Source organism: Equus caballus, chromosome X, assembly GCF_041296265.1.
Source record: "Equus caballus isolate H_3958 breed thoroughbred chromosome X, TB-T2T, whole genome shotgun sequence".
NCBI classification, from domain to species: Eukaryota; Metazoa; Chordata; class Mammalia; order Perissodactyla; family Equidae; genus Equus; species Equus caballus.
In genome coordinates this window covers 129,475,024-129,501,782 of record NC_091715.1, presented here as the reverse complement: position 1 = coordinate 129,501,782, position 26,759 = coordinate 129,475,024, and the positions used below count along the sequence as shown (strand labels likewise).

Sequence of the window (26,759 nt, the reverse complement as noted above, 5' to 3'; positions counted from 1 at the left end):
GAAGGTAGACGTGTCTTTTGGGGGCTCACCATTCAACCCACTACAGTTGGTGACGTGACATTAAGAGATTCATAGTCCTCCCATGACCATCTCAACCGCACTTGGGTTCCACACTTCTCATGAATCCTAGTCTTTCTCAAACACCTCAGAGCCTACAAAGGAGGAATAGAAACAAAGTCAAATTAGGTGTGTATAAATTCTTTTTTTTTTTGAGGAAGATTAGCCCTGAGCTAACTGCTGCCAATCCTCCTCCTTTTGCTGAGGAGGGCTGGCCTTGAGCTAACATCCATGCCCATCTTCCTCTACTTTATATGTGGGACGCCTACCACAGCATGGCGTGCCAAGTGGTGCCATCCGCACCTGGGATCCGAACCGGTAAACCCCGGGCCGCCGAAGCAGAACGTGAGCACCCAACAGCTGTGCCACTGGGCCGGTCCCAGGTGTGTATAAATTCTTGCACTGAAGTATTATAAAGTATATCCAATAGGTTTGCATTTAGACAACTGGGTATTTGTCTCTCATTCCAGACAACCACTGCGGTGATACTCAAAATATTTAACAACTGACCTGGTGCAGGTACCAACCCATCAGAATGGACTCTGCAGCCCAACAGGAAGATGCCTACCATAATCAATAGGCACTTCTATGCTGTTGTCTATTGGCAGAAGAGCAGTAGTAACTAATTGCTAATCCCTCACATCTGAGGAATCTCTTAGCTTTCAGTTTTTTTCATATTATTTATACTATTTGGTTTCCACAATGACTCCGTGAGCATGGCAGAGCATGTTATCTCACCGATGAGCAACCAAAATCAGAGAAGTTAGCTGACTTGCCTGAGATCACCCAGTTGTGTGTCAGATGTGGGCCTAAAACCCTTCTGATTCTTGGCCAGGACTCCTTCTTCACCAGGCTGGGTCTGCGAGGGCAGACTTAGTTTACTTTGCAATGAACATAATATGCATAGAAGTTTGGGGTTGGACATCTCTTCAGGAGGCTGAATGGAGGGGCCAGGCCAGTAGTCAAAATCCAATATGCCTTTAGGAGCTGGCGGGTGAACTAAGAGTGCAACTGCCTCGGGGTGAAACAGAGAGCGTGATGGAGCCTTGTTGATCTGGAAAGCATATACCTTGCCTAAAAGTGTTTAAAATCAACATTTTTTATAACAGTGAGCTATCTAAACAAAACATGTCTGCTGGCCTTCTTCAGCCCACAGGACACTTGTGTGTACCCTTTGATACTCAAACCATGTCAATGACAGATGACAAAGTTGAGATTCAGAGAGGTAAGTTATTCACCCAGTCACACAGCTTGTTACTGACAGCTGAGATTAAAACTGAGGTCTGCTCACTCTCTGCCCAGTCCTCTTCCCATGCTTAGCCCCAGGCTGCACTTGCTCCTTCAGTGCCCTGGTCGGCCTACCACCCCAGGACCGTGGCTCATAATCCAGGCTTTTACTATCCCTGTGGTGCCATATTCCTTTGCTCCTCCTAATCAAAATTCCCCAAACCTCCCTGTACCCTATGGCCCCGCTCCATGTTTGGCCTAACCAGAAAAAGGAATTTGTGCTAAGGCAGCAGTGGGAGGCAATGGCTTAGTTCGAATTAATATAGTCAGCTATGTCGGTTGGTTATGCCAAGTCAAGGATCACATCCCTTCATTGCAAAGTCATTAAGGAAGGCAATAGAACATCACGGCTAAGAGTTTGGGATCTCTAGTTATAGAGACCTGGGTTCAAATCCTGACTGTGTGACTTTGGGAAAGTTTTATCCCTTCTGTGCCTTAGTTTCATTGTTTGAAAAATGGTTAAGTAATACTTTCTACTTCATAGCACTACTGTGAGGATTAGAGAGGGTATACACAAAATTCTTAGCACAGCGTCTGGCATATAGTAATTCATCATCAATGACAGATTCTGAAAAAAATCTCTGATAATAAATGAAGATACATCCCATTGTGAGCATTCCTTGGCAGTCTGAATGGCTTCTGTGCTCCATATCTGACTTGAGTTCAGAGAAAAGAAGAGTGAGGAGGAAGAAAAAGATCCCCTGGGTCAAATAGTGCTCCCTTATGTTAATATATATAGCCATCATCGCCAGATTATTTTTATGTAAACAAGAGCTCTTTCGTATATTTTACCTGCAAATGGGGGTTGCTTAGCAGGCCTATTTTGTGGCGGGCCAGGAATAAATTCATAGAAATGAAATAATCATGGAATAGACAAACTGGAACCAATGTGTAGAATCGGAGGTGTCAGCCAGGAAACTGTAAGAGGCCAGAGATAGACTGGGAATAAAGCACAACAAGTGAAAGGAAACATGGAGCAGACTCCTTATCCCCTTCTTCTGCTCAATATCTCCTGTCAATAACTGGAATAAAAACTAGAGGGCAGATTAATTGAATTTGGCAGTGGCATACAGCTTGGAAGGGATGGTTAAATAACTTGCGTGACAGAATTGGGTTCAAAAAGACCCAGAGAGAAATCTGACTTCCTTGTTCAATCGAGATGGAAGAGTTCCTCTTACGACTAAAAAACCCCAGACAAGACAGAAGGCTGCAACACGGAACCACCAACAGGCACAGAACAAAAAAAGCTCCAAGGAGGGTCTGCTCTCGCTACTCAAAGGACCACAAAAAGGATAGCCTAACAGAACAGAAACTCTTTTTGACAATATCTGCCCTATTCCAGCTAAATACCAGTCTGTGTGTCTATCCCTCCACCAATACCACACTGTCTTGATAACCATAGTAAGGCTTACATTGGGCCGAGTGATCTCTCTCATTTCATTCTTCTTTTTCAAAATTCTTTTAAGCTATTTTAAGTTCTTGCCTTTCCATTTCAATTTGAATGGGCACTTATACTATCAATTTGAGACATTTTCTCTTTTCTTTTTTTACTTTATTTATTTATTTTTTTTTGAGGAAGATTAGCCCTGAGCTAACTGCTGCCAATCCTCCTCTTTTTGCTGAGGAAGACTGGCCCTGAGCTAACATCCATGCCCATCTTCCTCTACTTTATAGGTGGGACGCCTACCACAGCATGGCATGCCAAGTGGTGCCATGTCCATACCCAGGATCGGAACCGGTGAACCCTGGGCTGCTGAAGCGGGATGTGCGAACTTAACTGCTGAGCCTCTGCTTTTTATGTGGGACGGCTACCACAGCATGGCTTTAGCCAAGCAGTGCCATGTCTGCACCCAGGATCCGAACAGGCGAACCCCGGGCCCCCGAAGCAGAACATGTGCACTTAACCTCTGTACCACCAGGCCAGCCCCCATTTTCTCTTTTCTAACGTATGATTTCATGCTATAAATTTCCCTTCAGCTCTGCTGTAGTTGTGCCCCACAAATTTTGATGTGTTGGACTTTCATTGTCATTTTGTTCAATGTATTGATTTCCCTTGAGCCCCCTTCTTTGAGCCATGGATTATTTCAAAGTGTGTTGCTTAGTTTCCAGGTGTTTGGAGATTTTTCTCTTATCTTTGTGTTAGTTTCTAGTTTTATTCCATTGTGGCTAGAGAACGTGCTCTGTGTGATTTGAATTCTTTTAAATTTGTTGAGGTTTGTTTTATGGCCAGAGATAGACCCTATCTTAGTGAATTGGCACTTGAAAAGAATGTGTATCAACTGTTATTGTGTGACGTGTTCTAAAATGTCAATTAAATACTGTTGGTTAATGATGTTGTTGAGTTCTATCTGCTTACTGACTTTCTGATTGTTCTGTCAATTGCTGAGAGTAGGGTGTTGAAGTCCCTAACTATAGTTGTGAATTTTCTATTTCTTCTTTCAGCTCTATCAGTTTTTTCCTCATTTATTTTGAAGCTATGTTATTTGATGAATACACATTTAGAAACACTGTGTCTTCTTGGTGGATTGATCCTTTTATCATTATGTAATTTCCCTCTTCTACCTGGCAAGTTTTTGGTTTTGGTCTGAAGTCTATTCTATGTGATATTAATACAGTCACTCCTACTTTTTAAAAATTAACGAGTGCACAATGTACCTTTTCCTATCCTTTTACTTTCTATCTACTTATGTTGTGTTTGAAGTCAGTTTCTTGTAGAGAGCATGTAGTTGGGTTATGCTTTTTAATTCACTCTTCTAGTCTCCTTCTTTTAATTGATATGTTTAGGCCATTTACATTTAATATGATTATTGATATGTCAGGATGTAAGGCTCCCATTTTATTATTTGTTTTCTCTTTGTCCTCTCTGTTTCTTTTTTCCTCCCTTCCTGTGGATCACTCGAACATTTTTTAGAATTACATTTTGATTTATCTGCATTTGAAAAATGAAAACGATAAAGGAGCCTACCAACATTCTCTTTATGATGACATATGAATTTTCTAAGATAAGAAAGGATGGCTTTCTCTACCATGCTCCTGACTTCCTCCTGAGCCCTCCCTGGCAGAATCATTAACATCCATATTTCTATCAACAGTTTATCCAAGCCAATGTAGGATTTTTCTATTATGCTTTTCAAAATTCTTCTAGCCTCCACCCATTACCCAATTCCAAAGTCACTTCCACATATTTATGTATTTGTTATAGCAGCACTCTCCTGGTGCAAAATATGTATCAGTCAGGGTTCAATCAGAGAAACAGAACCAGTATGAAATATATATTGAGATTTGTTGCAAGAAATTAGCTTATGAGATCGTGGGGGTTGGTTAGACAAGTCTGAAATCCATAGGATGGACCAACAGAAAGTACAGTCTGGAAATCTCCATCATGAGCTGAAGCTGCTGTCCACAGGCAGCATTTCTTCTTCTTCAGGGAAACCTCAGCTCTTCTCTTAAGGCATTTCACTTGATTGAATCGGGCCTACCCAGATTATCTAGGATAATGTCCCTTCACTTCAAATCAACTAATTATGGACTTTCATCATATCTAGGAAATATTTTCATAGCAACATGGAGACTAGTGTTTGATTGACTAGCTGGGGACTGTAGTCTAGCCAAGGACACATAAAACTGACCATCACAGAGCGTAAATTGCCACAATCACCTTTTAAAAATGTTTGACAGTGTATACTAAAGCTAAACACACATATACTCTATGACTCAGCAAATATCCTTCTGGGTTTAGACCTAATATAAATCCATGTATCCACCAAGTCATAGACAAGAATGTTCATAACATCATTATTTATATTAGCCTGAAATTGGAAACAACCGAAATTTCCTTCAACAGGAGAATGGATAAAAAAATTATGGTACGTCCATTCAATGGACTACTACTTAGCAATGCAAAAGAATAATCTACTGCTACATGCAACAGGATAGATGAATCGCATAGACATAATGGATGAGCAAAACAGTAAGAATGAATCTCAAAGACATCATGATGAGCAAAAAGAGTCATTCACAAACAAATAGATCCTATATTATTTCATCTATATGAAATTAAAAACAGGCAAAACTAATCTGCAGCATCAGAAATCAGGATGGTAGTTACTTTGGGGTGGGAGTTATTGACTGGAAAGAGGCCCAAGGGAGACTTCTGGGTGCTGGTAACGTTCTATTTCTTAATCTGAGTAGTGGTTACAGGGATGTGTGTGTTTGTGCGTGAAGATCAAGGTGTACATTTAAGACATATGCACTTAAGTTATACCTTAGTAAAAAAAATGTTTAATAAAAAGATCCAGGCAGGCTAGAAGAATGATTTGGGACCAACAAGGTGATCTTTAATGTCTAACAATCTCAAAGTGGAGCATGAGGAAGACTTGATTTGGCAGCATGGAGAAAGACATGGGGGCTTCAGTTGACCACAAGTTCTATATGAGTCAGCCACATGACACGGCAATTTGAAAAGCGCATGTAATTTAAGCTGCTTTAGCAGATGCAAAGTATTTCCTCTTGTTGATTCCAGCCTATCGTTTCCAAATCTCTTTGGATCTTAATTCTGTCATGGAGGACAGAATGGAGTTGTAGAAAGAACTCTTAACTAGGAAAATAAAGCCTTGGAACTAGCTTTCTAACTTAGACAATAGTCTTTAATGTTGAGTAAAAGTGAAATTAGTTGTTTTCTTTATAACTGAACTTAGATTTAGAGACCAGATGCAAAACTCTTTGAAAGTTGTTGGTAAATTTAGGAGGATTCAGAGGCCAAGAGTGAGGATAGAGAAGCAACCCTGCCATCTGTGGAGGAGCTTGAGACAAACAACTAAGGACGGACACAGAAGGTTTTTTTATTTTGAATATTGGAAGGGCTGGCATAGGGAAGAGGGTGTATCTGTTCACTCCCGAGGGCAGAGCTACCAGCAGGTGGGTGTGATGGTGAAGCTGTCTTGGCTTCTGTATCAGGAAGGACCCTCCTAATACCCAGGGCCCTGACAAAGAAGGAGAGATGGTCGGCACGGAAGAGTTTAAGCAGTCGCTCAATGACCACAGGCTGGATAGCGCTCAGAGGACTCCTGCTGCATAGTGCCTCTTTCCGGAGGTGAAGAAGCAAAGAACGGCACTGAAGGGAAGGAAGGTGGAAGCTCAAAGACAATGGGAAAGGAAATGTGCTAATATCTATGTTCAAACATTACTATCCCTTTGCAAGCTCTTAAAAGTTGTCAGTGGGGATGCCTGTAAAGGTAAAGCATCAAATATTTTAAACTAGAAATGGACCAGAAATAGAAGGTAAGCTTGTTACATGTTCCCTGAGGCACCTCTGTAAAATGGAGCCAATGTTAACCCTCAACGTTATCTTTTCAGAAGACATCAGTTTCAAATGCTGTCTAGACTCTCCAGTTCATTTATGCAGCTACCCATTTCAAAATCTTGCCTCTGTCAAGCGGCATGGAAAACATCTTGTTATGACCCTTTAAAGAAAATCCTCTTCAACCACACTCCCTTTGCCCCTCCAGCTACGTGGAAAACCCACCAGATCTTTATGCTCATGATAAAGTGATTTCGCTTTAACTGTATTTAATTTAGTAGAGTTGGCATCAAATATAAAGGATTATGCCAGCAAGTGTTGGTCGATCTGACCCTGTCTGGAATGCAATGCTTATTTTATCATACGGCTGCAAAAATATTGTCATAAATATCTATGACTATCTATAAAGTATACAAGGTTATTAATACACATTCTCTTACTGAGGCAGTACAAAAATTACGTAAACAAATAAAGCTAGAAGCAAGCATATTTCATTTGCTTAAATAACACTAAGGAAGCCACTGAAGCACGGCTTCTGATGGGCTGGCAGGAAGTAGGAAGATAATTTCAGTGATGATGTGACATGATAAATTGCCTCTGCTGTACACAATTCTCACTCCAGAAAATAATTCGTCTCCGGCTTCCATCACATTGTTCTTTCCCATTGATGCGTATGTCAGTTCCATCATCTCTGGAGTCTGAACAGAACCAAGTTTCTTCTTTGTGGCTGTAGCTCCAAAGATGCAAAACCTTGAAAGAAAAATAAACCCGCAAAGCACAGCCTACTTTGGGACAACTTCTAAAATGTAAACGTCATTATCTGGGTCCCACTTACGTGTTTGTATTGAGAGGCCAGAGATACCCATAGAATGATATTCTTTTGAGACAAGGCACCTTGAGAGGAGGCAAGAGAAGCCACAATGTGACCCCATGGAAGCTGGATTTGGAGTTCCAGCACCTACCAGACGTGTGACTTTGAGCAATTCACTTAACTCATCAGTTTCCTCATCTGCAAAATATGGATATCATACAACCTCCGAGAATTTTTTTGAAAACTAGGTGATATCATGAATGTAAGGAGTCTAGCCGCACCATTTGTGTCTGTTAATCGGTACCTGGTATTATTACTCATTTAACAAATATTTATTGAGCACCTATTAGCAAAGCACTGTTCTAAGTGCTGGGAATACAGCAGTGAATAAAGAAACCCAAATCCCTTCACTGATAGATCTTAAATCTACTGAAGGGAAAGAAACAGTAAACAAAATAAATAAGTAAAACGTGTAGTTTGTCAGAAGGCGATAATTGCTATGGAGAAAAATGCTGCAGGGAAGGTGAATAGGGAGTGCTGGGACCGAGCGTGGGGCTGCAGGCTCTGATGGGGTGGTCACCTAAGATGATAGCATGTAAGCAAAGACCTGAAGGAAGTGAATGAGTGAGCCGCGAGCCACGAGCCATGAGGATATCTGGCAGAAGTATGTTTCCGGCAGAGGGAATAGCAATGCAAAAGCCCTGAGACAGAAGCATGTGTGGGGTGTTCAGAACAGCAGGGAGGCCAGTGTAGAGTGGTATGAATGACAAGGTGAGTAGTAAGAAATGAGGTCAGAGAAGAAATCAGGGCCAGATCATGTAAGGCCTTGTAGCGCCTGGTGTGTAGCAGGTGCTATACATGTAATAGGTATTATTATATAATGCCATCATCATTATCCGACTTAAATATTTAAAGAATCATCCTTTTCTTGGATGAAAACCATAGAAGGCACAAGGATAGTAGCGGGGAGATTATTGAAACAACCAGATGAGAGATGACGGTGGCTTGGACAAGAGTAACAGCAGTGGAGATTGTGAGACATGGCCAGATTCTGGATATATTTGGAATTTAGAGTGAACAGGATTTCCTGACTTGGTAAATGTGGGCTGTGAATGAAGGAGAGGAGTCAAAGATGACTGCAAAGCTTTGGTGCCTGAGCAACTGGAAGGATGGGATTGTCATAATGTGAGACTATACAGGCGGAGCAGATTCCAGGAGATCGGCAGCTTGCTTTGACCATGTTAAGTTTGAGATGTCTATTAGACATCATTGTGGATAGATTAAGTAGGAAGTTGGATATCCAAGTCTAGAATTCAGGGGAGAGGTCCATGCTGGTGTTATCAGTTTACGAACTGTATTTAAAGCCATGGAACTGTATGAGATCACCAAGGAGTAAGGACAGATAAAGAGGAAGAGGAACCAAGCCCTGGAGCGCTCCAATGTTATGAAGTCAGGAGAAGAACAGGCTAATCCATGGAGACAGAAAGTAGATTAGATTCAGGGTTGTTAGAGGCTGGGGGTGGGGATGGACAGTGACTGTTAATGGATAAGGGGTTACTTTTTGAGGCGATGAAAATGTTCTGGGATTAGATCATTGTGAAGATTGCCAACTCTGTGAATATACCACTTCATTGTACACTATAAAAGGATAAATTTTGTGGTATGTGAATTATATCTCAATTGAAAAAAGAAGTCAGAGAGAAGAGGAAGAACCAACAAGGGAGACTGAGTGAGGTGGGAAGAAAACCAGGAAAGCAGATAGTCCTGGAAGGCAAGAGAGAAAAAAATGTTTCAACTGAAGTGTGTCAAATGCTGCTGAGACTTAACCTAGGTTGAGGCTATATCATTGGATTTACATCATGAAGATCACTGATAACCTTGACAAGAGCCATTTAGGTGGAATGGTGGAGGCGAAAGCTTGACCGGAGTGAGATGTGGGGAAAAACCCATTGGTCACTGTTGGAGGATGCTAGGGAGCCAATTCATTATTCTGAAAACTGGTAAATAGGGGGAAGGAATGAAGCACTCCTCCTGCCTTTCTATAGAAATGATATCACTATAAAACCATATAGTAGATAAGAGGACATTTCTCTTTATAGAAGTATTTCCAGCTAATAGGTGAAGGTGCTATGATAGAATTCTAATATCACCACTTTGAAATCCTCAAGGAAAAGTATGCATTAGATTAGCAATATTTGCAATAGCTGCTAACATCATACAAAGAGACATTATCACATTTCTGTACCTCCTAATGGAAACACACACCACCATCAATGAAGTGGTCTTGCTAAAAAAAATTCAAACCAAATCTTGTTAAGTCTTTAGATTCAACTACCAATGTATAGAAAATACAGGAGACAGAGGAGCATGTTAAATGAAACTACAGGGATGCAGTCAGTAAACTAGAGAATGTGGAGGATTCTACAGGGTAAACAACCAGTTTTTTTTCAAAAAAAAAAACAAAAACAAATTAAAGAACAAAAAAGAGATGGAGGCAACAAAATCCAGAACTAATTGAATGGAGCGGTGTTGCATGTTCATGGATAAGAAGATGCAATGTTGTCAAGATGTCAGTTCTTCCCAACTTGACCTATAGATTCAATACAATCCCAATCAAAATCTCAGCATGTTATTTTTGTGGATATAAACTGATTCTAAAGTTTGAATGGACAGGTGAAAGACGCAGAATAGCCAAGACAATATGGAAGGAGAACAAAGTTGGAGGACTGACACAACCCTACTTTAAGACTCACTATAAAGCTACAGTACTCAAGACAGTGTGGTATTGGAAAAAGAATAGACAAATGGATTAAGGGAACAGAATAGGAAGCCTAGAAGGAGACCCACCTAAATATAATCAACTGATCTTTGACAAAGGAGCGAAGGCAATATAATGGAGCAGATATAGTCTTTTCAACAAATGGTGCTGGAAAAATTGGACATCAATAAGCAGAAACATGAATCTAGACACAGACTTTACACCTTTCACAAAAATTAACTCAAAATGAATCACAGACTTACATAAAAAAGTTCTAACTATAAAACTCCTAGAAGATAATGCAGGAGAAAACCTAGATGACCTTGGGTACGGCTATGACTTTTTAGACACAACATCAAAGTCACGATCCACGAAAACAATAATGAATAAGCTGGAGTTTATTAAAATTAAAAACTTCTGCTCTGCAAAAGTCAAATGTCAAAAGAATGAGAAGACAAGCCACAGACTGGGAGAAAATATTTGCAAAAGACACATCTGATAAAGGACTGTTATCCAAAATATATAAAGAACTCTTAAAGCTCAACAGTAAGAAAACAAACAACCAGATTAAGAAATGGGCCAAAGACCTTAACAGACACCTCACCAAAGAAGATACACAGATGGTCAGTAAGCATATGAAAAGATCCTCCACGTCATATGTCATCAGGGAAATGAAAATTAAAACAACAAAGAGATATAACTATACACTTATTAGAATGGCCAAAATCTGGAAAACTGACAACACCAAATGCTGACGAGGATGTGGAGCAACAGGGACCCTTATTCACTGCTGGTTGAAAGATAAAATGGTACAGTCACCTTGAAAGATAGTTTGGTGGTTTCTTACAAAATTAAACATACTCTTACCATATGATCTAGCAATCACATTCCTTGATATTTTACCCAAGGGAGCTGAAAATTTATGTCATATAAAAACCTGCACATGGATGTTTGTAAATCTTTATTCATAATTGCCAAAGTTTGGAAACGACCAAGATGTCCTTCAGTAGGTGAATGGATAAATAAACTGTGGTAATCCAGACAATGGAATATTATTCAGTGCTAAAAAGAAGTGAGCTATCCAGCCATGAAAAGACAAGGAGGAGCTTTCAATGCATATTACTAAGTGAGAGAAGCCACTTAACAATCTGAAAAGGCTGCCTGCTGTATGATTCCAACCATATGACATTCTGGAAAAAGCAAAACTGTGTAGATAGCAAAAGGAACAGTGGTTGCCAGGAGTTAGGGGTAGAGAGTGATGAATAGGAGAAGCACGGAGGATTTTTAAAACAGGAAAATACTCTGTAAGATACCATAAGGATGGACACATTTCATTTTACATTTGTCCAAACCCATAGAATGCACCACACCAAGAGTGAACCCTAAAGTCAACTATGGCCTTTGGGTGATAGTGAGGTGTCAATGGAGATTCAATGGTAGAAAATGCCCCACTCTGGTAGAGGTTGTTGATAAATGGGAGAGACTATGCATATGGAGGGCTAGTGGGTATATGGGAAATCTCTGTATCTTCCTCTTAATTTTGCTGTGAACCCAAAACTGATGTAAAAAATAAATTTTTTAAAAAAAATCCAATAGAAGAATCTTGATGTATCGCCTTATCCTTTTCCATACCTATGATGTCTAGAAATTTTTGCTGGTATAACTGGAATTCTTATTGTACATCTTAGGAAGTCTTTTAGCTTTCAGGGAATTACATTTCTAGAGAATTCTCAAGATCAGATGTCTTATTCTAACGTTTTTATATTCCTCTTGGACACTAGAACCAATCCACTGTTAAAGGAGGACTCTTTTGGTCTTAATTTTGTAAAGTTTCCATTGCCACTGTCCTCTAGAACTCTGTGCGTTTCTTGCTAACTGCCTTTCTGCATGTTTTCCACATATGTATGATAACTTAATGAGAGAGAGAGAAAGTATGAATGGGACGAGGGAGTTCAGAGGCAATGGGTATAGGCAACTCTTTTAAAGAGCTTTAGTGTAAAAGGAAAGAGAAAAATGAAAAATGGGGCAGTTAGCAGTGAGGGAAGTGGGTCAAGAGACATGTTTGTTCAGTGAAGGGAATGATTTGGTAGAGTAAGAAAAATTAATAATTTAGAAGAGAGAGGGGAGAATTGTTATAGCTCTGTCCTTACGTAGGTGATAAGGGCTGAGAATCTAGTGAAGAAGCGGAAGAGTTGTCTTTCAATATGAAACACACACCTCTTCCATTGTAACAGATTTGGTTGTGGGAGCTTTCAGAAATTCTTTTCGTCTTCTGCTTGCTTCTATTTTATCAATAAAATAAGAAATTAGATCACCTCCTGAGAATGAAAACGGGGGGAGAGGTGTTGGAGGTTTGAGGAGAGAGTTGGAGAGTGAATATCTAGGGAAATAGTTTGGTTGCCAGGCAACTGCAAGGACTCACTTGTGGTTAGTGGTCAAGAATTTAAAGTGAGACTGAATATTGTGGTTTGGTATTTTCCTTCAGCCACACTGCAGCTGCAGGTGCAGAGCAGGGAGAGAGGTGAACTTCTCCAGGTTTGAGGTTTTGCCAAGTAAGTATGCAGATATGAGAAGGGCAACAAGGGAGCATAGGCAAGGGAGTGGTTACAGTGACGGAGTGTGGAATGTAAGCTCAGTAAGAAGGGAGAGAGGACAGCAGTGGGGTGAGGAAATGTGAAAAAGTAGTTGGATCAATGGAAGGGAAGTCTCATGGGGTCAGAAGATAGTTGCGGTCACTAGTGGGAGTGAGCTGGACAGATAGGAGACGCTAGTTTCCTATCTAGCCTTGCAATGAGACATTGCAAGTTTTGGTAGAAAAACTGGTAATGCCCAGGTCTAGGGTATGATGGTGATAATACTGACCAGCTGAGGCGGGGCTAGGGGCAGACAAGGTCAGGAAAGGAGGTCAAGGAACTGAGAAGCTAGGGATAGAAGACTCTTGCTCGTGAAAGTTGAAGTGGCCATGGCGGCAGTAGGGGGAGAAGTTGCGGTTGTGGTGGCCGCCCCAGCAGACATAGTTGTTCTCGGGAGGAGGGAGACAAGCGCAGCCCTGTGGGGAGTTCAAATGTCTCCCCTTCAGAGAACTCTTCTCTGACCATCCTGACCTCCTCTGACCTCTCCTTCCCATCACTGTGCATCTCATTACTCTATCTCGTTTTCTTTAATGCACTCATCACTATCTGAAAACATCATACTTATTTAGTTATTTTCTTCCTTATTGTCCATTTCTTCCACTAGAATGCAAACTCCATGAATTTGCCTCCTCCAGTGCCTTATTCTCAGGGCCCACACAGTGCATTTAATAATAGACAGTTAGAAAATGGTGGGAAAAGAAGGAATGAGTTTTATCATGAGTGTGCTGCCTCCTCAGCATCCAGGAGGACCTTTTATGAAGCCTCTGGAAAGTGGGGTGAACAGAAAACATTTACAGAGGTTGAGCCTGTATGAATTGTGGATGAGAGGCTCTGTCAAGGGGGTTTTGCGAAGGCAGAAGACCCAGTTATGAGTCTTCAATTTCCGTCAAGTGTGGCCCCTTTGTTTCCTTCAGGAGAGTGTTGGGAGTTACATGTTGAATGAATACAGAATTCACCCAAGTGACTCTCCCTGAACAGCCTGAACAGTTGAGGGTTCAATCTTAGTTTCCCAGCAAAGAATGTACAGCCGTGGAGGAGGAGTGCAGTCTTGGGCTGCCCTCCAACCTGCAAGAAGTTGCCTTTCCTCCAGGGCCCTATCTCCACCTTTTCACATTCCGTTCTTTTCTGCACTGGCTCCGATCAGGCTTCCATAATCCCTCACCTCTACTGAAATAGCTCTTGTCAAAGAAACCAGTGACCTTCTGTACCCAATTCAGCAGTCATTCTATTGTCTCTGCCTCAATGCTCAGCAGCAGCATTAGACACATCGACAGCTCCCTCCTCCCTGAAACGCTTTCCTCCATCAGCTGCTGTGAAGATACCCCAGGATTTCCCCCATCTCACTAGCTCCTCCTCCTCCTCTCCTCTACCTCTAAATGTGGCAATTAGGGCTTCAGGGCTCACTCCCTGGCCCCCTACTTTTCCCTGCCTTCATTCTGTATCTGCCTGTTTCCCTTGGCATTGCCTCTCTGCTCCCGAGGCCTCAACTGCCACAACTCCCAACTACTGACAGCTCTTCCTACACCAGAACTCTTTTCTGAGCTCTGGACTCCAGTATTTCCATCTGTCTACTGGACATCTCTTCAAACTCAGTGTTCAGAACAGAGCTCTTCATCTTGCCTCCATGCCCTCACCAAATCTTGTACTCTGTCTCTCCATATCTTTAAATGGCATCAGCATATATCCAGCTGCTCAGGCTAAAGTTCCAGGAGGCGTCATTGACTCCTCTCTCTCCTTTGCTCGCCTCCATGTACAAATCCCTCATCAAGCCCTGTCAGTCTTACCTTCTAAATATCTCATGAATCTGTCCGCTAATCTTCGTCTCCACCCTCGTACAAGCCAACATCCTCTCTCACCGGGATGACTGGCCCCATCTCCTAACTCATCTTCCTGCCTCCACTCTTGCTCACCTACAGTCCGCTCTCCCCACTAAAGCCAGAGCAATGGTCTTTTCAAAACATAAATTGGATTGTGTCTCTCCTCCGCTTAACACTGTTTAATGGTTCTTCCATTGTCGTCAGAATACGAATCCCAAATCCATAACATGCCCGTGTCTACCTCTCCAGCGTCCCTTCCCATGACTCCTTCCCCTCCCTCAAACTCTGTGAACTTTTCTTGGTCCCTCAGGTATGCTTGTGCACTGCGAGTGCTGGCCCTTTACATATGTTCTTCTCCCCACCTCATCTTCACCCTGTTGACTTGGCTAACTTGTCCTCATCCTTCATGTCACAGCTTAAATGCCACTTCCTCTGGGAAGCCTACTCTGACCCTTGCACTCAGCCTCTGGGGCCCTTGCTCTGTGTCTCCAGAGCTCTCTTCGTGTCATACTCTTTGTGCCATAGCATTGATCTAACTGCATCGTAATGGCCTATCTATTTTCCATCACTCCACCTCCATTAGAAGCTCTGGAGGGCAGGGATCTTTCCTCTTTTGGTTCCCTCTGTATGCCACGTGTCTAGCTCATAGTAGACTCTTTGCACCAGCTCACCCTTATACCAGAATATTCCTCATCCTCATCTTTAAAAGTCTGGTTACTCATCCTTCAGATCTCAGGTTAAAGGTCATCTCCTCATGGGTGCTATCCCTGACCACCCTGTCTGAGCTAGCCTCCCAGTCACTCTGTCACATCACCCCACTTTCATTCTCTGCGTTGCACTTGCCACTCCTGGATATTTTCCTTGTTCATGTGTTTCTTTTTTGTCTGTTCATTGTCTATCTTTCCCAGCAGAAGCGTATGCTCCACGGGAACAGGGACCTTGTCTGGTTTTGCCCCACATTGTAACATGGCTTCTAGGTTAAAGCTTGGTACATAGTAGGATGAACATTGGATGGAAGACATGTTGGAGGAATTGAATGAATGAACCAATGAATGAATGAAGGGATGAATGAATGAACCAAAAGTAACCCTCCGAGGAGAGTGGCAGTCCTCAAGTGGAAGCAGCAAACCAAGTGAGGAACCTGTGGCGCCTCAGCTGGGGCCTAAGATAGGTCATCAGTGCTTCCCTAAGGGCCGTGGCCTACATTCTCCCAGCATCAACTGCCTCTGGCATTCACGAAAGGAGGACACTGGGGAAGCCTCTCTTTCTTAATTTCCAAACGGGGCAGACCCTTGATATGGAAGGAGGAAAAATAGCCCCCCATGGCCGGCTGAGGGAACTTTCAATGGATGCCGCAGGCTGGTTAATCGGTGACAGGTAAGGCCTGGGACATAGATGTCACATGAACATTCATGAAAACCAGCATACCACTGGCTAGTGATGAGGCCCAGGACAAGACTAAGCTGCCCGGAGGTCTAATGGCCCTTTTGAACAGTCTCAGCTTTTCTGGAGGGCAGTGAAGAAGAATATCGCCTAACAGTCCCTGCATTCCATCGCTGCCCTGCCTCTAACTCTTCCAACCCTTCCACCTCTCCACTCCCCACCCCCATGTCTCACGTCCCCCCACCCCCATATCACCCCCAGCAAGAACAGAAAGTCATCATTCCACCTCCAGAAGCTCTGCCCACAGGAACGTGAGCAACCTGCTAAAGCCAGCTCGACTCTGCTGTGAATACTAAGATGGAGCCCTCGCCAACAGAACTGCACCCTCGCTCAGCATCGAAATCGAGGTTCGGAGCTTTTCAACAAACATTTCTGAAGCCATCCCCTTTCTTTTTTTAAAACTGCAAACTAAAGAGTTCTCTCGCAAAGAGCCCCTCCCCCCTCCCCCTTTGGTGGCGAGCCATGCCAGCTTGGACATCTCCCAAGGACCAGACTTCTTATAAACAAAGCCCAAGTTCCCTCAAATGCTGCCTGATTGATGGAAGTCCTGTGGGATCCAACCCTTGGAGGATTCACAGCCGAAGGCCACTCGATTATTAAGTACTACCAGAAGAGACACCAAGCTCAAAACATAAAACTAAATGCCCCAAAGTCCCATTTGCTTGCTATTTCACATATTGTTGTAGATGATTCAGGGCACAACGCGCCCTCTGCTCCAAGAGACCCTGTGTGGTGCTGCCCAGACAATGGAAGACATACTTCCTCCCTTTGAAAGGGTCCAGTGGGCCAGATCACCATACGTGCGAAGGGCAGATTGTTAAGGAAGAAGCATGTAGTACAGACACTTACGGCGTGACCAGCATTCTCTCTCTGCACCACCTCTGCTGAGTGGTCTGAGGCTCTCAGTTTCCCTTGGGAGTGCCATGACACAAAAGTCCTCGCTCCAGCACAGCAGGACCAGGCCCCGCCCCTCACTCCGGGCTGTGGATAACAGCTCAAATTTAAATTCTGGCCTCTGGAGCAAGATACTCTCCGAAGAGCCAAGGAGCCTCCCAACTGAAACTACCCCCTCAGGGACTCTTTGTTAGCCAGGAGTCTACTGGAAAGCCCCAGCAGCACCCCAGAGCCGGGGTGGGGGGCGAATCAGGGAGCCCTGGGGAGGCGTTTACACTTGTGGCTCCAGGCCTAATCCTCCTAGCTTCTTAGTAATCCACTTGATCATACTCCATCACGCAAGCACATTGGCTTTGACAGAAACCATAAATACAAACATGGATCTGAGTAAGTCCCCCCAGAGGCCTGCGTCTAAGGCTCTGGCAGAGCAGAAATAAGTGAAGCAACCGTGACCTCGTGAAATGAAGACTTTGGTGTGGGAGGCAGTGGTTCTTGGGAAAAAAGAAAGAAAGAAAGAAAGAAAGGACAAAAAAAGTGCAACTTGCTTAACCGGTTATCTTTTTGCTTCAGGGCTGGCCACACAACATCCCCGTTGCAGAATGAGTTTAAGGAAAATGAGAAAGCAGAAATGTGGAGCAATAAGTAGGCATTTCATGGTTTTCAGAAACCACCGAACTCCGGACCCCTCCACCACAGCAGTCCAGGGCGCACAGCGGTCTGGGAGACAAGAGCGACCACCAAATGTGGACATGCCTGCTGCCTCCACTCTCTCCCAGCAAGCCCGGGCCCACCCACAGCATACCACATCCTGGCTCCTAGGGAACTCTTTCCCATCCAAACTTGGCTGCGAGAAATGGAACTCAGCAAAGTTCCTCACCACTTAGCCCACGCTGTTTTCAGCCGAACGGGTACAATGCACCAAATCCCAGCAGCTGTGAAGAGATGGGGAAATGCTGGACAGGTGGTCAAGGTGTTCGAAGTATGGAGGCAGTCCGTAACTAAGCAGGAGAAGCCACACTCCGCGTGTTTCATTTTGTGAGAAATCAAATGGCCCAAATGCTGAACACACGCACCCAGATCTCGAAAGCGGTTGCCAAAATATACCCTGGACTCCCAGTTCCTGGGTGAGGCTAACCTTGGTTTTCTGCAGAAACTGTAGGTGGAGCATCTTGTCGGAAACAACCTTCAGAACCTGTGAACCTGCAGCCATTCCTGGGGATAGCCTGAGGGCTAGATTGATTTTTTTAAAAAATTGGCTAACATTTGATCCACGGCCACGAGGCAGATGTTCCCACACGGCCGCACCACTTTGGGTCCAAAAAGAAGGTGAAGGGAATTTTCTCAGGTGTCACACAACTTGGCTCTAAAGAGCGGCCGCCTTGAGGTCCAGCACACTGGCAACAGCATCGGAATAAGTGCGCAATCTCCCAAGGGAGCGTCTTGGAAGGGAAACACTCATTTAATAAATGTAAAAGTCCTGATGTCATTTAATAAATATGAAAGCTCTGATATGCTTGTTAAAAATCAATCTCTACTTTTTTGTTGTGCTGTGCCTTTGCGGAGGAGGGGAAGAGGACGAGGATGCCACTAATTCACATGCTCTCTTCCATGGGGGAGGGGCGAAGGCTTCAGTGTGTGGCTTGGCAAATTTTTTCTCCAAGGGCCAGATAGTAGATATTCCCAGCTTCGTGGGCCAGATGGGCTCTGTCACATAGGCTCAACTCTGCCTTTGTAGTGCAAAAGCAGCCGTTAATGATATGCAAACCAATGAGCGTGGCTGTGTGCCAATAAAACTTTATTTGCAAAAGCAGCCCCACCGCCTTTGCTCTGTGGGCTGGACTTGGTCGGCAGGCCAGCGGTTGCAACCTCTGCTCTCTGCAAAGCGGACCCTCATCTGCAGACTTCTTGTTCAGCATCTCCAAACAACTTGCTGAAAGGTAAAGGGACAAGCTGAGGTCCCGAGGCTCCTATAATCGCTTCTCTTCAACCGTTCTCAGTTTAATCCCATGATGTCACTCTGAAATGCAGCGGGTCATTGACAGGGTCACATTACTCAGAGAAAAACAGGATGTTTGACACCTAAAATATTCAGAACAAACCCAGAGCTCATCTCTGCAAAAATGCTCTTATATAATGGGAAACAAGGAAAAAGGGCAGGCAGCAATGGGCGGCTGAGCAGGGACAGTCACTCCCGGGGAAGGCGCACTGGGCCCGGGCTCAGATGGCAGGCCCGCTGCCCCGGAGAGCACATCTCCGCGTGCAGCTGTCACTGCAACGGAGGATGACTTCATTTCAGCTCCCCCAAATAAAAGGGTAATCATCTCTCACTTGGGAGAAATACCATATGGTAGATGCTTTGAAAAGTTGTAAGAAAAGTATAAAGTACTTAGGGGAAAAAAGCTACTTCCCAAAGCATGAAATTTGTCTAGAAAAGGATCAGGCAGTTTCTTTGAAATACCATGGCTTCCTAGAAAATCGAGGCTAAACCAGCGGGATTTGGTAACAAGAGGGGCCTTATCAAGGCAAATCGATGGGGGAGATCAGTTTCTTGTGTTTACATACCTTCGGAGCAGCTCAAATCCCCAACACTTATTCGAAAGCCCTCCCGTGACCCGGCCGCAGGGAAACATCCAACTTCAACACCCACTACTCTCTATCTTGTATTCCAGGCTCACGAATATATAACTTAACGACTTCTGTGTCCCCAAAGGCCCAGGAGCATGCGGCTTCATGCCTCTTGGCCTTTCCTCATTGGGATTCCTTGTTCTAGAAGGCCGTTCTAGCCCTTCAAAATTCAGCCTCCGTTGGCTGTTCCCTGACCCTCCGAAATGTGTTCAGCACCTCCTCTTCTGTGCTATCTTGGGATTTGTACATATTTCTCCTGTTATACTTTCCACGCTGTAGAGTCATTTATTTGATTATATGACGATTTCTCCACTTGAGTGTGAGCTCCTTGCTGTCCGATTTGCCTCGGGGTCCCCAGAGCCTAGTTAGTGTTGGATTTGTGGGAAGAGCTCGATAAACACCAGTGGGATTGGATGTCCAACAGTGGGGGCACCTTACTCGCCCAGGGGTTCTCTTCTGAACCGGAGCTATATTTCTAGGGCTAGCTTAAGTTAGGGCTCCAGGTTAAGGTCTGTAGAACACAATCATCTGTAGCCCTGGGTTCCTCTGCGAGAGGCTCCAGTCAACTGAGTCACCGGCATAGCTTTTTCATTAACTTTCTTTTTTTTTTAATTTTCCCTAGCATTGGCTCAATTTTTATTTCTTGTAAAATAAGATTTTTTCAGACATCAAGAGACCTAAAAGCCAGTCAGGTTGTTATTATGTTGCCCACTTATTCTGTCTCAAAACTTTGTTACACAGAATTCACTCATAACCACGTGGTTTTCAGTCGTCGGTGAAATTTTTACATTATTCACATAGCTAGCAGATCTGGGTATCCCGGCTTCAGAGGTGGGGGTTCTCAGAGGACTGGACATCTGATTTAAGGGAGACAGGTGTTCTGGATCTTTTTATATCCTTTCTTGGGGCACAACTAACTGGCAGCAAAGATATCTGAGCATAAATCTATACCTCATTTCAGGTGGGTTCGTGGTTGGGTCGCTCACTGTTCTTTAGCAGCGAGGTAAACGGCAAGTCAGGGCGAATTTTAGACAAAGACTTATCCTTGGAACTTGGAAAGCATTGCATGTTCCATATATTACAAGAAAGTAAAATAGAAATCCTCTGAGCCAGGTGCTTCAGATCTTGAATTGCCTTATATTAGCACAATATTTAACAACTTCTAAAAAGGTCCGTTTTGCATAAGGAAATAAAAGTTAAATTTCTAATTCCTTAACTTTCTTAACTAAACTCTCAGACACCAAGACTTCCAGTCCAACGGCCGAGAGTCTCCCAGCCAGCTCCTTCAGGTCTCATCTTCAATGTCTCCTTTTCTAAGAGGCTTTCTCTCACTCCCCAGTCTCGAGTAGGTCTCCCCATTACTCTGTCTTGGCACACTGTTCTTTTGCTTTCTACCACTTGTCACCATCTGTAATGATTTACAATATTTCTTGACTTGGTTCTCATCTGCCTCTCCCACTAGAGGGTTAGCTCCATGAGGACAGGGAGTGTCTGCCTCACCCACTGTTGTAGCCCTGGCCTAGCACAGGATGTGGCCTTCAGCAGGCATTCAATAAATAAGTATCTGTTAAACGAATGAATGCTGTGGGGGCTGAGGAACTAACACACTTGCAATGCCTCGCACAGGACCCCTTGGCTCTAGGCATACTGTAAATGTTCTCTTTATCAACATCTCTTCCAACACGCTCGCTAATCTCGGGAAACAACTCGGAGAATGAAGCCACATTTCCCCCACCCCAGTGCTTACAAAAATGCTTCCCTCCACCAACAGACAAATGTAAAGGGAGACAAATGCCAAAAGGAAGGCAATTATCATCCTTCCTGTACAAATAAGATGTGTGCAGAAGTTGACAGCATTCATGTTTCCTTCAAGGGCAGCAGAAGCTAAATTCCCCACAGCTTGAGCAAATGGAAAGACCAGAAATGTTCACACATAACCTTAAAAGTGGATCTGACTGCAGAGTGAGACAAGCCCGGGTGCGGAGATTCTGCCCATATAAGGCCCTGCAGGCAGCTCCCAGTGGAGCCTGAGATAATTTGGCACCTCTCCGCAAAGACCAACAGGATTGCTTTCAGGGCTTTGTTCACAAATAACCCCAGATCTGCTGTCTACATTTTCATCTAAACATTTGAGGAAAAACCTAATACCACCCTAAACATCTCCGGCTTCGAAGACTCTTGATAGAAGTGCTGAAAATAACTCAAAGGTGGCCATCATGGAAATGCTCGCTTGAGGCTCCCTGGAGATCTCCCTGAGTTGCTAGGAAAGAGGCCCGGACAGGAGGACAGGACTCTGGAAACCACCTGAGTTCAGACATGGGCTGAGACCCGCTTCCTTCTCTGCCAGTGACTCACAAGGCCAGGGGGTCAGCAAGCTCTTCCTGGAAAGAGCTAGATAGCATTTTTGACTTTTTCGGCCATAAGGCCTCTGTCAGACGCCTCAGCTCTGTCGTAGTGGAGAAGCCTCAGATCATACGTCTATGAATGAGTGCAGCTGTGTCTCAATAAAACTTTATTGATGGACACTGAAATTTGAATCTCACATAATTTTTACCTGTCACGATATATTCTTCTTTTGTTTTTTTTTCCAACCATTTCAAAATGTAAAGGCCATTCTTAGCTCTCAGGCAGTATAAAAACAGGCAGCAGGCCAGATTTGGACTGCGGGTTGCAGCTGACTGACCCTTGCAGTAGGCAGTAAGGCCCAAAGGGCACAGCCTCAGGCCTTTGGACTCACTTGGATTTTTCAAGCTTATTTACACCACTTTTTGGCTAGGTGACCTTGAGCAAGTCAGTAAAATCTCTGAGCCTCACTTTCCCCGTCTGTGTGGACCTCCCTACCAGGTCTGGAATGAGGATTCAAAGGGATAAGGCATAAGGAACTAGCTCTCAGTACAGTTGTTGACACACACAGTAAGCACTCAATAAATGTTAGCTACGGTGATCTAAAATTCCCTTTAATTCGAGCTGGGATCCACCCTTCCGATAGCCCTAGTGTCTAGCACGATGTCTGGCACACAGCAGGCACTCATGAATTCTTTGCTGAATGAATAAATGAATGAAGCCCCATTGAAATGCAGCAACTGATACTTTCACTCACTAGCTGCCCAGGCAGTCGGGTTTCAGCCCGCCTCACTTCCAAACTTTTAGTTTGGCCCAGTATCCTGGTTGGGTCATCACTGGGGATAAATGGTTGGAGCTGGACTTTGCACTGTCAAGATGTACATGTAGTAGGTACTCAATAATTGCTTGAAAAATGAATGAATGAATGGACAACTATTGCCTAAGCTAAGCCCCATGGTGTTTGAAGCCCAAGGAAAGTGATCTTCCTCTCCCCAATCCCTAGGGCTCATGATGTGTTTGTGAGGGGGTCATTAGCATGAGAGGGCCCCTCTGTAACACTGTTCGGGGAGGCAGAAGGTCATTGGACAGCACTACCTGTTTGCCTCCTTCTCTCGCCTTCTTCAGCTGATCCCTCAGGAGGCTGCTGGCCTGCCCACCACCTGCTTCCCTAGGAGACGCAGCTCTCACACAAACAAACTTCTTGGGGCTTTTTTGAGCCAAGTTGCTGTCTGCGCACGCATCCTCATCCAGAGGGCCATTGCTCCAGCTGCTAAGGTAAAAGAGGGGTTAGCCAGGGATTCAGTCCCATGTGCTTCATGGGGGGAAGCCATTTATTTTTATAAAAACAGCATATGGTGCTCATCTACCCCTCACAAGGAGGCTGTGGGGATTCCTGGCACACGGGTAATTTTAAGTTTCAAAGTTCTCCTGGGTCCCAGAAGAAAAGCAGCAGAAAACATAGCAAGGGAAATCGTCTTGAGCAGTCCACAGCAGTCTTTAAACCGCAGAGAGCATCACGGGCGGATCAGAGGCTCCAGCAGAGGCCTCCCTGGAGAAAGGCCCAGCAAGGCCAAGCCAGGCTGATACGGTGTCGGGTTCCCCACCCAGAGCAACCGTGCAGGGATCAATGAGCACACTGTGCTCGGCAGCTGCCTGCCGGGAAAGCCTCGGCCTCGGGCGACACTGAGAAGGGGCCTGTGGGCTACGTGAGCACTGACAAGACCCTTCAGGGCTTCCAGCTTTCCTCCAGAGGAAGGCTTGACTTGGCTCCCACTACAAATACTGTCAACCACATCATAGCTGGTTCACAAAAGTGCTCAGAAAATGGAAAATGTTAAGGGCATTTGTGGGAAGCAAGAAGGAGCCAAACACAAGTAGGGCATCATTTTTCCCACCACCCAAGGAGCCACCTTCCCGAGTGTTGAAGAGGCAGAAAGGCAAGTCAGGGGACCTCGTGCCCGTTGAGTAGGCTTCTCTAAGCTCCCCGAGGCCTATGGGAGTCTGCATCTCTGAGCCTGCTTTGGGCCTCTGAGCCCATGGAATCAGCCATTTTTTATGGTTAATAATAGTGACAATATCCATCACAGCTACTATTGATAGAGTGTTCACTGTAGCCCAGGCACTGTGCTAAGGAGCTGTGTGACCTTGGACCTGCACTAAACCTCTCTGAGCCTCAATTTCTTGCTTATCTGTAAAAAAGGGATGATAAGAGTGCTAGGTTTGAGGGCTCTTGTGAGGATTCAACAAGGCAATGTGTCTGAAACGCTTAACCCTGGCCCCAGCCCTTATCAGGTACTCAATAAGTGGCAACTATTATTGCTAACATTAGTCCATGTGACAAATGTCAAATGATTTAGGATCAAAAGGGAAGATGAGAGCAGTCTTAACTCTGACTTCTGCCTTCCCTCCTCCTCAGTCTTCTCACCTTATCCTAGCCTTAAACTCACATCTTTTCAGTTTTTTCCCAACCCCCGTTAGGGCAGGCAGGGCGAGAGCTGACCTGGTCTTCGAGAAGCGTGAACCAATCCCTCACAGGGCTGTGTGCCCATCAACAACCACTCTGAGCAGCCTGCCTCTTTCTTCCTCCCTGCCAGGTTCATCTTCTGCATTTTTCATCTCCTTGACAATACAACATTGGCCTGGCTCCACAGGGCAATGCATGAGGCATGCCACAGCAATGTGAACAGCAGTTTGCTGGCTAGCTTGCCAGGCTGCGGAGCTATGAGTCAGAAAAGCCAAGACCTTTGAAAGCAAAATCCACCCCTTCTGTCATGGCCACCAAAAATAATGCCCCAAAAGGTATTTTTTCCCTTCTTCTTATGAGGGTAAAGCAGAAGAGAAAAAAAAGTAGCACATATGTGGAAGATAAACATATAGATAAGGAAAACAGATTAGCAGTTACCAGAGGGGAAGGGGGTGGGGGGAGGGTGAAAGGGGTAAAGGGGCACATATGTATGGTGACAGATAAAAACCAGACTATTGGTGGCGAGCACGACGCAGTCTATGCAGAAGCTGATATAATAATGTATACCTGAAGTTACACAACGTTATAAACCAATGTGACCTCCATAAAATAATTTTTTAAAAAATTACTTGATCTTCAAAAAAAAAAATGATAGGCAGCAACCGGTTCAATAAAGGGACTGTTTCATCTTGGTTTATTCATTTCTTCATTCATTACAGTCTTAGCAAGCGTCTACACTTTGCTGAGTGATATGCCATAGGCATCCGAAAAATGAGACAAAGAAGACAAGGGTTCCTGCGCCAGAGGGGCTCACTGTCTAGTGGGGGAGATGGACAAAATGAACGAGCGATTCCAACGTGCTGTGGAAAGTTCTCGCAGGAGAGGAGCACAGGGTGCTGTTGGGGCCCAGAGAGTGGGCACTGAGCTCATCCTGGGAGTGTGTTTGTTCTAGTCTGAGCAAAAGCCAGCAACAACAACAAAAAAGAGGCTTTGATGAAAACAAGTGGAACTCAGCGGCCCAGGAAGCGAAGGCCGAGGGCACAGGGCCTGCAAAGGCAGCCTGGAGCTGGTTCTCCGGGTCCCTGTGATCTCCTATTTCTCATCCGTCCCTGAGCCTGCTGATTCGGCTCCTGCCTGCCATCCTCAAGAAAGAGTTGATCCTTAAGAAAATGCTCACAATATTAAGTTACAAAATACAAAACCCAAATTCAAAATCCTGTATATAGTTGGATCCCAATTTTATACATTTTGTTTCTGTATGTGGGAGTGCATATGCACAGATAGTAAAAAGACTGAAGGACACCCATCAAAACAACGTTAACGATGGTTACCTTTGGGAAACATCTTTATTCTTCTTGTTTCTTAGTTAAATAGTTTCATTTTCTCACAATGGTCATGTATTAATCTTTATTATCTGGAAAAGAATGTTAATTTTAAAAGTGAAGAGGTGGCAAAATGTGACATTCTGGAAAAGGCAAAACTATAGAGACAGAAAACAGGTCAGTGGTTGCCAGGAGCCTGGGGAAGGGACACAGGGGAATTTTCTGGAGTGATGAAAATGTTCTGTATCTTGATTGTAGTGTTAGCTGCATGACCGTATGTGTTTTCCCAAATTCACAGAACCGTACACTAAAAAGGATAGATTTTACTGTATATAAATTGTTCCTCAATAAATCAGAGTTGTTTTTTTTAAAGTTAGAGTCTGGATCATTTCTCCGGTTCTGTTATCTCTGGAGAATCCAACGGACCTAGGAAGATAATGAAAATTTTGGAATGTATAACCTCAAGAGGAAGATTAAATAAACAGATAAAGGAAATTTTCATACTCCTGTCAGTCTCTCCAAGTTCAGCCTTAGATGGCTGGGGCTTGAGTTTTGTTCTTTGCTCCTTTTTTAGAAGTCATTTGAGACCAGGATTTATGTGAAGGATGTAGTTTTTCTTGGTATTTAATGAGGTGACTTTAGCATGAATTCAAGTATATGATTTACAACTGGAGTGATATCTTTATGAAACATTTACATCTGTGACAACACCTAATAAAACTTTTTATTGGAAACATTGCATGTACGGTTAGCACAGACTGTCAAAATAATCCCCCTTGGACCACACACATCACAAATTGATCATTTTTCCTGTTGCTCTTGTCAGTATCATATCTAAATTCAATCTGATGGGGAATCAAGGGCAAGCCAGTGGCATCATTTTCTTTATGAAGATTGGGGTTTTCACTTACTGCAAGGGACACAACACAAAGACTGTCTTAGAGTAGGAAACTATGTGAGCCAGAAGCTGGCAAGAAATTAAGACTATCCGTAGAAGGAAAGAGAG

General features: G+C 44.0%; 1 long non-coding RNA gene across 3 annotated transcripts in view; it reads right to left on the bottom strand.

Annotated features, from left to right (window-relative positions):
- Positions 1-17,089, bottom strand: part of LOC138921817 (uncharacterized) — a 34,664-nt gene extending 17,575 nt beyond the window's left edge. The window contains exons 1-2 of one of the 3 annotated variants that reach the window (XR_011434680.1): positions 16,955-17,029; positions 30-152 (exon numbers count right to left, since the gene is read on the bottom strand). This is a non-coding gene — a long non-coding RNA (uncharacterized lncRNA). Of the gene's footprint in view, positions 1-29; positions 153-16,954 lie in introns of all 3 variants that reach the window. The other 2 variants (XR_011434679.1, XR_011434682.1) reach the window with 2 other exon arrangements.
- Between the last annotated feature and the right edge of the window lie 9,670 nt (positions 17,090-26,759).